Source organism: Puma concolor, chromosome A1 (genome assembly GCF_028749965.1).
Source record: "Puma concolor isolate L17-30 chromosome A1, mPumCon1.1.hap2, whole genome shotgun sequence".
Taxonomy (NCBI): Eukaryota; Metazoa; Chordata; class Mammalia; order Carnivora; family Felidae; genus Puma; species Puma concolor.
In genome coordinates this window covers 164,331,376-164,342,028 of record NC_141667.1, presented here as the reverse complement: position 1 = coordinate 164,342,028, position 10,653 = coordinate 164,331,376, and the positions used below count along the sequence as shown (strand labels likewise).

Below are 10,653 nucleotides of genomic sequence, written 5' to 3'. Positions count from 1 at the left end.
ATTGAGTCAAAGTCAGCTAAAGTGTGAAGTGGGCAGTGAGATGCAAGGGAATGTTAAAATTTTGTGTCACCCTTGGAAATCACCTGATCCTTAGGTAGCTTTTAAAATCACCCTTTCCTGGGCCCCTGGGTGGCTCAGTTGGTTGAGCATCCGACTCTTGATTTTGGCTCAGGTCATGATCCCAGGGTGGTGGGATCGAGCCTGGCGAAGGTCTCTGTGCTGAGTGTAGAGCCTGCTTGAGATTCTCTCTCTCTCTCTGCCCCTCCCCTGCTCCTGCTCTCTCTCTTTCTCTCTCCAAATATAAAATAAATCTTAAAAAAAAAAATAAATACCTTTTCCTTTAAAACAAAACATGCATAATCTGGATGGCCACATATATTTCTTTTAAAAGTATGAATAAGAATTCATTCATTCTTTTTGAACTTGAATGTTTGAAAGTGCTGGGTATATTTCACCTTTCTGTACAAACCAGCTGCCACCCAGCACACTTGGGTCCATATCTGAAGTGAAATGTGCTAAACTGTCCGTAGGGGGGAAGGAAAGGCGTTTTCACCTGCAGTGCATGTCGATTTCACTGGCTGATGCAGCTGCTTAGGAACTAAGTTGTGTGTGTGTGTGTGTGTGTGTATGTGTGTGTGTGTTTCCTTTTCGTAACACAATGAATTTTAAAAAGCGAGCCCACTCATTACTCAAATTACCAAGGTCTTACTCACCAAGGGATGTGATTTCACTGGAGTCCTGGGAGTTATGCAATGCCCTTAGACCCTGGGGAGTGTGTCCCTTCTTCTTATTGTGATTATTTTAATCGTCTGCTTTGGCCTTTGGCCTTTACTTTGCTTTCCTGAGGAAAAGATTGAAACAACAACAACAACAAAAAAACACAAAAAAACCCAAAGCTGAGCAAGAAGTAATGAGGGCTAGGAGCCTGGTGAGTAAGCAGCTGGGGGCAGCGCGGGGGATGGGCCACAGAGGAACGGTTGGGGGTGGGGGGGTCAGGGTCCCCACTGGATCCCCACCAGGGATCCAGTCCCATGGTGGAAGCCAGCAAATGGGAAGAGAGAGTGAGTACCTCTGGTGGTGGGGTTCCTGCTGTGGGTGGAGAGAAGCTGAAGGAAGGGTGGGCTGCCTTGGGGAGGGAACCCATGAAAACCTGGCCTTGGACTGGTCCAGGGAGGAGACAGCAGGGCCAACGCCTAAGCTCTAAATGAAAGCATTCTATTTTTAATTTCAATGACTCTATGAAAAGACATGCAAGACCCAGAGGGCCGACCCGGAGGTACAGGCTCTTTGGACGATTGGGGCTTTCTGGGCCATCTTTTGTGCCTTTTTTTTTTTTTTTTTGCCGTCACTCTGAACGTTCTGGTGACTCCCGGCACAGCAAAGAAGGTGAGAAACCTGTGCCGTGGGGCAGGGGCGAGGTGGAGGAGGACAGGGGCAAGAGCCGGGCCCAAGGGGTGACACAGGTGCACAGCCGGCCTGAGTCTGGCCACGTGTGCTGCTCAGTGGCGTCGAATCTCGACGAAAAAACAAAAAGCTGGGACGAAGGAGTCAACTGCTAGTTTTGGCGTGCTGAGAGACAAAATGGAGTCAGGAGTGTGCAGGTGGCTTCCTGGGGGCACGTCACCAAACGCAGCGGCTTTTCCAGGAAGCCCCGAAGCCCTCCTACTGTATTTTAATTCATATTTTGATGCCCGCATTTTTGTTTCTTTGGTCAGAAATTGCTTCACATAAAACTATATATATTTATATCCTTTTTCTTTTCTTTTCTTTTCTTTTTTTTTTTCTGGTCTGGTAGAACTAATAGGATTTACCTTTCAGATAAACAGACGGTTTCTGCTGTTATATCCTGCCCTCTGCTGGCCGCTTCTGTTGTGTTTTTACCGGCTGCTGGACCAAGGGTTTAAGAATGAGGTTGGATTAATTTAAATAAATAAATCTGACTTTATTTTTAACTCCTTATGAAGCAAACCCCAAAAATACCTAAGCTCTTGCCACATTTAAAATAATACATAGATCGGAAGAATGTTATTTCTTAACTTCTCTGTACCTTCCTAAAAGTATAGTGGACCTTTTATTTTAAAATAAAACCAGAATTTGGCTCCCTGGTATTACGTTTCTGCTTTCATGTCCGGAAGACTATTCTTATGAGGCTAGAAATTCTTGGGCTAATTTTTGGGCCTGAAGATGAAATCCTATAACTTTCCAAAATATCAGACCCCATCAATAATCCATGATGTGTAAAGAGATCATCCTAGTCCAAAATAAAAGAGTAAAGTGACCAAAGCAGGGAAAGATCCCTGAAGTCCACGCAAAACTTTGCCAGAGACAAACTTGAGAGACAGTTCCTAAATACTAGGGTATATAGATCTGTTCACTAGCAACAGTCACCAGACCCTTTCGTGCTTTGGAATAACTTAAAACAAATGTTCATAAACCACGCAGTAGATTCATGCTTACTTGTCAAAGCAAGTTGGTGAGTTAGTAGCAAAATGTGGATTAGAATTAATTGTCTCAAAATCCGTAGCCCATTGCTTCGTCTGCTGAACAACGTTCTGCCTTTAACAGAAATTAGGAGAAAGAATTTGGTGGGTCACACACACTTTATTGCAGAACCAAGGTTCAGTGGTGAATTCTAATTAAAGTCATTTTGTTATTTAAAAAAAAACAACTTTAAAACCTCTTGAAAAAGGCAAACCACGATGGCGGGGAAATGGATTGATCATTGTTTATTTAGCTGAAGTCTGCTTTAGAATTACTTATGTTCTGTTGTTCATAATTATTTGGGGTTTTGGAGGGGTCTCATGTGGCTTTTCCTCGGGTTCTTTAAAAAGAGCCGAGTCGCACACATCTCCATTTGGTTCTGGTTGAGTAAACTTCTTCAGCGTATTGGGATGTCACATCACTTCCTGGATGAACAGTTGGCTGCTGAGAGCAGGTTTATTTAAAGCAAGAAACTCGTTTAAATAAGTCTTTGGTCACGCTGTCAAGGGGGTTGTTAATGCGCCATGAGCAACGACTATACATGCATGGGGACGTTTATGAAAGAATTTCTGGTTTTCGGATGATGTAGGTCTTCACGAAGTCTTTTTTGTACATCTAAGACTTTATGTTCATTTTATTATACACAGTCTTAATTTGAGTCTGAAAAGGGGAGCTCCAGGGCAGACATAAAATTAACTTCTCTTTCAGTGTCCTAACCTTTTGGTTTTAATTTATTCACTTGTCAATCTCATGAATGCCTCATGAACTCCAGCCATTGATTTCCGTGGCCAATGCTATTTTTCCTGTTTATGATAATATATTGTCCCATTGTTGCTGGCCGTTTGCACTCAGTTAAATTTCCCACACAGCGGACAGGAAACTGTTCCATGGCATCAGACTTCCTTGGATTGATTTTCACAGAGGCAGGGAGGGACCTGGCCACTTCTGGGCTCTTTGTGTGGAGCCTGCCCCAGGCCCCAGTAAACTGCCTGTGTGGACACTTCCTTCCAGGCACCCAGAGCAGACGGTCCCACGCAGCTCCTGGGAAAAGCCTCTTATCAGTGCCGAATATTATGTCATTTCTTTTTACATATGATGTTTATTGTCTTTAGAGCCCGCTCTGTGGGAATGTTCTTTTCAAGGGCGACAATGGGGAACCACAGAACAAACCTGGTGAAATCACTCAGGCCTGGCGCTGCGGGCCTAGCAGCCGCTTTATAATTAGAAAACAAGCCGCTCAGCCACAAAACAAACGATGTTTTTACACTCTCTGGCTACTGAATTATTTATTAATAAAAAGCTTTATCACCAAGTGCATCATCCGCCACCCTAAATGTAGTTATAAAAAACACTGAGAACCCATTTGGGCCGTGCCAGATGACCTAAGGAGCTCTGTTTTTTTTTGTTTTGTTTTTCTTTAAGTCGATGTTTGTGTTGCTATTTTGAGTTTCACTAAACACTCTAAAGCTTTTCTAGGCAAATGTCCGCCTGTATCCCAGTGAGTTGGGATTTAAGAGACACCTGCCTAACGTATACTCAGCTCTCAGTCTGAAATACTTTTACACTCAACAGTTTGTCTTAGGTAGCACATGTGGGTGTTTTGCGTCTTAAAAAAGTAGATCGCCACAATGGCTGACCCGTTTATGTGTGTACCAGCGAAGTCAAAACTTTAAAAACTCTTTTTGTAACTTTGCCTTTTTAGCAACGCATCTGCCTTTTCGGGACTTGGTGATTGCAAAAGCTAACACACAGTGCAGTAGACGACTTGCTAAAAATCAGGTGCCATCCTTTGAAAAAGATGATTAATTCACACTCTGAAATCATCCCCCCCAGGAGCTCATTCCCAATTAGACCCCGCCCCCCCCCCCATAGTAAACAGTTCCCCAGTGAAGCCAGTTCTACAACCACAGCTGGACCCCCATGGGAGGCACCTATATTAAAACACTTTGCGTTTGTTTGGTTCCTCCTCCCCCCACCCCCCCACCCCCCGCTCCCAGTGTAGAAGATTTCAGAGGGAAAGGGATAAAATGACTCAGACTTTACCAAGGAGACTCAGAGTTGTCAACACAGATGAATCTATTGTGGGGAGGGTGGGGGCCGGGGCCGGGCTGCTCAATTTCCACTTCAGAGTTGTAATTGTTTGGGACAAATCATTTCCCTCTGTGAAAATCAATGGCCAGTTTATAGATCTGTTGAGTGAATTAATGGTTTCGATCAATTGAAAATGGAATCTTATTCATTCGCATCAGCAACGGGCAATACTTACAGGGTTTGAACGAGCTTCATTAAATCATTTCCCAAGTTTAGACATAGTTGAATGGGCCAGATGGCAACTAGGTTCTCAGACGAAACAAGTTGTGGACATACACATTTCTATCTTGCTGATTTGGAAAGTGAAAGTCGCAGGCATCCCATATGCAATTGAATCCCATTTATATCTCTGGAACAAGTCACTTGGATGGGAAATGAGCCCTTCTTTTTACCATTCTGTTTGTTCAGTTGGACTGTTTTCCTTTTGAGGGGAAGGAGTTCTTTTGCAGTGGATACGTACGGGGAATCAAAATGAGATGACCAGATCGTTTAATTTGACTCGAATAGATCGATACAGGGAAATGGCCCGCGTAGATAGGTTCTGCGTTAGGGTGACATATTGGTAAGTGGAATGCATGTTGGGAGAATTTTTTCTCCCCTCTTGTGAAGTGATTGATATTGTAGTTTCTGGATTTGATCAAATTCACAGTACAGACAAGCAAGCCACGCAGAAGGTGGGCTACCAGTTTAATTATGGATTTATGTTCCTTCTCTAATGGATATGCCTGGTGTCGTATTTCTTGTGTGCTCTCTTCTTAAGCCGTAGTTTCAGTATCTTGGTCAAGAGCAACAGATTGTGTGTATTGGACCCAAATATTTTTGCTCACAAATTTCCCTACGTGGTGACTGAAAAAAAAAAATCCCAGATAAAAGGGTACAAAAATATGTCAAACTACCTTTAAGAAAAATGCTCCCTGTTTACCCGGGGCATGCAGAAGATAGCGATTCTCCCTGAACTCTGACTTTAGAGTCAGGGGTTATTCCAGGAAGAGCAGGAAACAAATTTGTGGGGAAGGAGATCTACTGGAGAGCCGGGGAAAGGGATAGGAGCATGCTTAACAAAGAGTTTATTTGGGGGAGTAACCTAAGGATACTCTAAAATTTCTGGCTTGAGGTTTTGGCTTGCCGATAGCACTAATATTTATGATTGGGAAAATATTAAGAGGCACCCCTTTTGGTTGGGAAGCTGAGGAGATCACAGGCCCGCTTTAGGGTGTGTGGGATGACACAGGTGGCCAGCCTGTGGCACATCCAGACTTCTGCATCCAGAAGGTGATGGCTCTGAGCACAGGTAGAAAGAAGGGGACAGGGCAGGGTTGTGAATGTCCGGTCTATACACATTGTCAAAACCTTGAGAATACCAAGATCGCCCAGGGTGATGAGAGAGGGGAGACCAGTGGACCAAAGAAAAAACCCAGGGAACACCAGTTTTAATGGCATGGAGAGGAGGACCTCAAGTTGAGTTCTAAAAACACTATGTAGAAGAAGAATCCTAAAGGACTATGTCATAGTCATGAGTGTATCAGCTGATCCTTCTACAATCTTTACAGGGAGCATTTGTCATGGAACAATGCGTGTTTATCTGGAAACTGCATCAGGAGTTGATAAACTCTGGCAAGAAGAGCGTGGGGTTGTAAGGCTTGATCCATATATACTCTACAAGTAATTTATGTAAATTGTACGGTGAGGAGGGGCTATCAACATAGGAATGTTTTCACTCTGTATCTCTTAGTCTGGCCTTGGAAAAAAAATTTTTTTAATCTAATTGGTTTTGTTAAATGATTCATGAATAGAGCAGCACCCCACAGAGCAAGTAGAGGGGAACTCCCTTTAGGAATGGTTTTTATGCTTTTTATTTTATGCTATTTTTGTTAAAGTCCACAGGAAACACCCCTCTCAGGGTCCCAGAGGACACAAAAAAGATTGCAACAGCATCACATCATTGTGAATCCTCTCAAAAATGAAAGAGGGAGGCAGTTCATCCCCACAAGGAAAGAGTATTCATTAGGTTATGTCCATGGAGACCGTGGATGAATTTCTTTTCTCGGGTAGCTTTTTCTCTACCTAAATTGTGAAATAGCTTAAGGAAATGGACGTTCCCAGCAAAGGGCAGAGAAAACTGTATTTCTAGCAAATAGAATCCGTTAAAAGTCAAACAAACAAATCTTCTGATTGGTATCTCTCTCTGAGGCTTTAAAGATCCACCCATTAAATTAAACACTGAGTTAAAAAAAAAAATACCACTTGACAGGTTTGTACATTTGGAAAGGAGATTGAAATTTGACCGAGGGAAGTTCTAAAATACTGAGTGATTACGGAGACCCCAGCAGATCAGGGCTGGAGAGTGTCTAGGAGTTATGACGAGAAGGACCTCTTTGCCACCCTTTGTCAGAGTCACTTCTGTGGAGTCCTGGAGGCAGAGCACAGATGGGGGTTGGTGGAAGCATCCACGGAAGGTGACAAAGGGAGGGAAGGGGAGGAAGATGTCACTTCTATCGCTTTCGAGCAGTTTGGCTGAGAAGCCAACGAAAGCTAAAGGCAGGAGCAAGGAAGCTACAAGGAGTCGGAGGGACGTTGTTGATTTCATTTCCTTTTGTGAAATAAGCGGCGTTGCTCAGAAGTTAGGGAGACAAGTGAGGGAGGGAGGACCAGGAAGAAATAACAGGAGAGCATAAGGATGTGGGAGCCGGGGAAGGGGACAGGAGGAGCCTTTTCTCTTCGGACTTGTGAGAAGAGACCGTAATAAGACGTAATAAGACGTGATCGTAATAAGCAGGAGCTCCACCCTCTGCCGCTGTCTTACACGTGCACCTGTCTCTCCAGCACAGCTGTCTTCCGAGGTCCACATGACACCCCCGCCAGGATGTCTTCTCCTGAAGCTACGACTCCTTGGTTCTCACTAACTCGACAGAGGAGATACCTGGGTGGATTTTAGGGGACTTTCTTGGTCTTGTGTCCCCTGACTGTTCCCTTGCAATTTGCCCTATAATTAATTTCTCCCCCTTCCTTTGGTCCAATCCACGCGGGCTGCCAAAACAACTTTCCTAGAACACATTTAATTCTCTTGGTTTCAAATTCTGTAATGATTGTCCCTCAACTCCTTTTGGATAGGCTCCAACCTCTTTAGCTTGGAAGATGAGACAACGCACCCCACGCGGGTGTCCTTGCGCATCTGGTCACCCCCTTTCCTCATATGTATGTAATGTCTGGTCAAGCCAACCCGTAGCTCATCAAACACATTTTGTGCGCCCTGGAGAGTGTCAGCCTGGGTCCACCTTCTCATTCACCGTTTAGGGATTTTGTAAACCAGGGCACATTACTTTCCATGTCTCCGGGCTTTCTGATCTGTCAGGTGGGGGCCAGTAGCCTTCTTACCTTCTTGGGTGGTTGGCAGGATTAAATAAGGCAGTAGTTTAAGCTCTTGGACCAGGTTCTGGCTCAGAAAACATGTTCCAGGGTTAGCTGTCATTATGGTTCCACGTCTTCGCTCCTTTCTTTTTTAGTAGCTGGTTTCTGTCTGCCTGCTGTGCCCTCCCACAGTCCTTCCAACGCAAAATTCCCATCTTTTCAAGATTCAGTCTAAATGCTAACTCTTCTGTCAAGCGTCCCCAAACATCCTCAAGCATCCGCCTGATCCACCCTCGCTTTCCAGGTTCTACTTTTCTACCCTGCATTCTACTGTTTTTCTGTGAGCGTATAGGGAGCCCCATGATAGCCCTCTGCCCAGTGGAATTAATCACATGTCTGTGTCTGCCGGGGAATTATAAAGCTTTTGCAAGAGCAAAGGTCAAGTGTATCCACTGTTGTACTTCCAGCACTTTATAAAAATGTTATCTTCTCATTAATCTTAATTAAATACCAATATTATCCTTCGAGGGTTAATGTATCTGTGTTCCAGAAAAGTACTATACAGACAAATTGGAGATCAGGCTAAACTAGAGAGTCTTAATTTTGTGGGGCCTCTGTCACAATGTTGAAAGCAGAATTTTATTTATTTATTATTTATTTATTTATTTATTTATTTTTTGTAAAGTTTAAACACATTTTTTAAATGTTTATTTATTTTTGAGAGACAGAGAATGACCAGGAGAGCGGCAGAGAGAGAGGGAGACACAGAATCTGAAGCAGGCTCCAGGCTCCGAGCTGTCAACACAGAGCCCAACGCGGGGCTTTGAACTCACAAACTAAGAGATCATGACCTGAGCCAAAGTCAACTGCTTAACCCACTGAGCCACCCAGGCGCCCTGAAAGCAGAATTTTAGACCCTTTGATGGAACCGAAGCAAGACAATCACCACAGTGAATCCTAGAGACCCATGGCATCGTTGTTAAGAGAAAACATTTTGGAATCAGAGAGGTCCACGTTTGAGCCTTAATTTGGCTTTGATAAGGTGGGCTTCGATAACCTGCACCATGTCTGGTATGTGTAGGAAATTTAAAAATCGAGCTTATAACTAGGAGTTCCTGAATCTAAATGTTTGCCTTCAAGAGGTTGAGGTAGTCAGCCCCTTGCACTGGCTTGCAATAACTCCTACTATAGTTATTTCATAAGCCTGTCACCTTTGTAACAAGCTGATCCGACTCCGTCATTCCCATCCAAATATTCGGACACCGTGGCCTTGTTTCCCTCTTCCCCAAATGTTAAGATCTCACATTCACTAGTCAGGGTTCGAAAGAGATATTATGAGCATGAGTGGTAACGCACAGCCAACCAGGTGAGCCTTTAGGGGAGTGTGTTAGGCACCCTCGGGATATTTGCAGCTTTAGGGGTGTTTTTCATCCTCGACTTTGTAAGGGGGCAAATAATTAGCACAGTGCCTCACACCAATACGTACAAATCCGCTCCCACCTGGGAACCCTTAGATGCTACAAGTAGAGCAAATTAAAACTTCAGGACATTAAAACTCTCCATAAATTTAACCCAAACTTGCAATGCTTCTAATCTGTTCCATGTTAGGGGGTGACGGCAGAATCATCTCGGGCTTTGATGAGACCTCCTTGCAGGAGTGACGTGAACTTCTTCCAATGGGTTGCCAGGTTTCCTTTCAATTCTTCAGGATCAGGGTCCCCCTGTCGCTTTTCGTACCAGGAGACGTGGCTAGCCTCTCCTGTGCTCACCAGGGCCAACTGTCACCTCCTGGCTAGACATCTCGTGGGGATCGGCCCCATACAGATTTCTAGACAGTATTCTGTCTGTTCCAACTCTGGTCCCATGAAAATTGGGCGACCTTTTTACATCGATCCTTTTACATCCTTACAAGCCTTCCTAGGTTATTATCATTAGTGGTGCTATTGGTGAGCGTGACTGGTATTTCTACCATTATAGTTTATCTAAGGAATATGTTTTGAAAGAAGACAGGGGGCTCTAATGGGGAACCCAAATCCTGAGCCTACCAACCTAGTTGTTCTTGTGGTTAACGGGACTACCGTTCACACTGTTGCCATCAGCCCATTAGTACTGTTTCCTTACTCGACTCTGGTATTTCTTCTCTCAAAAAGAATTCTTTTCAGTAGAAGTAGCAGGTAAAAACTTGGATTCTGTCACAAACGCTACACTGGCTTAGGAAATGCGTCGGCAGCGTGTGACTCTGGGGCCAGGTTCCACCTACGGGCTTAGGGGGAATAGTCACAATGTCATTAAGTAGTTGCAGCATGAAAGTGAGGAGGTTGGCCTTCAGCATTGACTTCGTCATACACGGGATGCCCTACACGGGCGTATCACCCGATCTGTGTGATCCCTGGAAACCTCTACTGGAAGCAATATTCTTCATCTGTGTAGGTAACTGCAAAGAGAATAACACGTTTGATCCCCTTCCTCCCTTTCTCTGCCTTTCCCGTTATCAAATCCGGTTTGTCTCTGTTCCAGACTCTTCCTCCACTGTGTCTTCTGATTGTTGTACGTGACGGCAACAAGTTTCCTTCTTGAGACGCTATGTAAATCCATTCTTAAGTCTCCAGTTACCATCAACTAGTTTCTTCATTCACAACGTGCATCTCATAAATTTCAATTAGAAATAGGCCTAGTCCTAAATGTACCTGCTTCTTTATGACTGTTCACATACATGCAAATAAATGCAAATAC

General features: G+C 44.1%; 1 long non-coding RNA gene across 1 annotated transcript in view; it reads left to right on the top strand.

Moving 5' to 3' along the window:
- Window positions 1-726: 726 nt before the first annotated feature.
- LOC147584625 (uncharacterized) overlaps window positions 727-10,653 on the top strand; it is a 78,458-nt gene continuing 68,531 nt past the window's right edge. Inside the window, exon 1 of the long non-coding RNA XR_015255694.1 lies at window positions 727-928. This is a non-coding gene — a long non-coding RNA (uncharacterized LOC147584625). The remainder of the gene's footprint in view (window positions 929-10,653) is intronic.